General features: G+C 37.1%; 1 protein-coding gene across 1 annotated transcript in view; it reads left to right on the top strand.

Annotated features, from left to right (window-relative positions):
- The first annotated feature begins 856 nt into the window (after positions 1 to 856).
- osr1 (odd-skipped related transcription factor 1) overlaps positions 857 to 2,556 on the top strand; it is an 8,376-nt gene continuing 6,676 nt past the window's right edge. The window contains exon 1 of the mRNA XM_046308723.1: positions 857 to 1,118. The gene's annotated coding sequence lies outside the window, so the exon portion shown is untranslated. The remainder of the gene's footprint in view (positions 1,119 to 2,556) is intronic.

Raw genomic sequence — 2,556 nt, 5'->3', positions numbered from 1 at the left:
GTGAAAATGTATTTGTTAGTCGTTCCACCTCGCACTCTTTTTAAACGAGCAATTTGTTTTTAATCCCATGAATATAATAATGGAATTAATTTGCTTGGGGGTATTTTTGCCCTTCCGATTACGGATTGTAGGTTTTAGGCCTATGAGGGAGGTTGCATGAGGTTCAGCCCGTACATTGTTTATTCCACTAATAATACCAACCTTATCAAAATACTTATTAACATTAATATTAATACTAGGATGATAACAACAAAACTAATCATAGAAATGTGGGTGATACTTTAATTTGTTGCCTTTGAAGCCATCAATTAAATCAATAGAACGTGAATTGCTTCATTGCCAAATCCATTAACCCTTGATATGCAATGTTGTAGGCAATCAATATGCCATCTCAGCATTACCATCCACTGATTTAAAACAATGCACCACAAAAATCAAATGCTCCTATGAATTTTAGCTGCCAAGTTATTTCCCAATATGGGCAAGGATGAGAATTCGATGTTTATGACATACCTATTTTTATAGTCTTATAAGCCTAAACAGGCAAAAAAAATAGTCCTGCATTTTCAAATATGGGTTGGGCAAAATGACAAATGTATGTGTTTAGTAGGTGTATACAGCCTATTGGAATTAGGCATTGCAGCCTCTCTAAAAAGAAACAAGAGAGTACAGTTGACACTATGCTACAACTATGTTCAAGCCATCACTAGAATGTTCAATTTATAATGAAAAAAAGAGAAACTTGAGTTTATAGTAAGGAGCTCCCTCAAATGTGTATGGGGGCTGGCTAAATGACGCGCATGTGCGAGTAAAGGGTTTGGTTGCAATAAAGAGGCGGTTTGAGTGCAGACCGCAGGACAGTAACAGGAGGCGTCTTCACCAGAGTCACTACAGAAGTTCTACACACAACTATTTTGGACAGCTGTTGAACTACACGCGCGTACAATCTAAACTCGATGTGAACATGCCGGGAAAGTTGTCTTACGAAGCCCAAAACTTTCTCTGAACTACATTCAACTTTGAACGTTTTTTTCCAAGACGTTTTGCATCGGACCATCCGCAGCTTTTCAACTCCAGGACCTCTCCTGATCCATAGGACCGACCGTACATCTGCGCTGGTAACTATTTCATCGTATTACATTTTCTCTGGGATTTTTCTCTGAGCCATCAGTCAGAATACGACGTGTAAAATGTATTTATGGTCAGGCTTCTTCGGAGGAATGACAACGCGAGGCACAATACACAAAGTTGTAAACTTTACCACAACTGATTTGAGAGTTGAGTTATTTAACATAACTGGTCCAATCGCAGTGAATAGATGTGTTATTACAATAGCCTAGCAACAATATTCAGTTTAGTCATTTTTGACCTGTTTCATGCTGGAACTAGAAGTTAACATATTCGACAGTGTATTGAGCTTGCATGAGAGAGAGAGAGAGAGAGAGAGAGAGAGAGAGAGAGAGAGAGAGAGAGAGAGAGAGAGAGAGAGAGAGAGAGAGAGAGAGAGAGAGAGAGAGAGAGAGAGAGAGAGTCACGACTGTGAGCCTTCTGAGTTAGATGCGCGAAGAGAGTGTGAAACAGGTGGGATCTTTCAGAGGTAAACGCATTCCAGCACGTTGGAGTAAATTCAACAAGGACCTAAGTGAAAATAACGACATAATTCCATGCAGAAACGTACATTTTGTTGAATTGCATGATACATTACATGGTTTGAGTTAACATGAGAAAGATGTGCGTGTTCAATGACGAGGAGGCACATTTCTTTTATAGGGTATCCCCAATTAATGTATCCAAACGTTGGTACCTTAATGAAACAAAACCCTTTTATGTTGTTTATATATATTTTTAAATGTATTTTGTGGCATATTAAAGGTACTTCGAAATATTTGTTAAATGTCGATTTAATAAATTCAATATAGCTGGAGTGGTAAGGATCATTGTTATGATCATTATTCGTTTTAACTGTCTCTTATAATAAAATGACTTAAACGAATTTTACTAGGTCGCCAGAAAAAAATATAAAAAATACATAGCCTACATTTAATAATTGATTAACATTTAACGGTCTTCGTTGCAGGTGAATTACATTCAATCAATAGTTAAATATTCAGAGTTAAACCAGTGCTCTGGAATATAACGACAGGCTACGCTTTAGTGTACTTTACATAGAAACACGGATTAGACCTATGATGGGGTTACTTTACTTATTATTATTATTCTTGTTTTTACATGAAAACACTATTTGATCGGGAATTGCAATAATCGGAATTAAAACAGTGGACAACGTATTGTGCTAATTGTTATGGACAAAATCGTGGTTTTATGGTATCAGATATGATCTGGAACTATTGGCTTGAATTGAAATCATTCTTAGGCATATACATGTTTTTTTGCGATTGTCAGATAACTGTTTCCCACTTTGCTTGGGTGCACACGTCTGTATTTTATTGCGCTCATATCCTCTCGTGTTCTGCATCAAAACACGGCTAAAAACATGTGTCCCTGGTAATTGCTGCACAATTGACCAAAGCATCTGTATTAACGTAAAAACTCTGA

The sequence above is a fragment of the Oncorhynchus gorbuscha genome, linkage group LG17 (assembly GCF_021184085.1).
Source record: "Oncorhynchus gorbuscha isolate QuinsamMale2020 ecotype Even-year linkage group LG17, OgorEven_v1.0, whole genome shotgun sequence".
Classification (NCBI taxonomy): Eukaryota; Metazoa; Chordata; class Actinopteri; order Salmoniformes; family Salmonidae; genus Oncorhynchus; species Oncorhynchus gorbuscha.
This window is presented reverse-complemented; position numbering and strand designations above follow the sequence as displayed.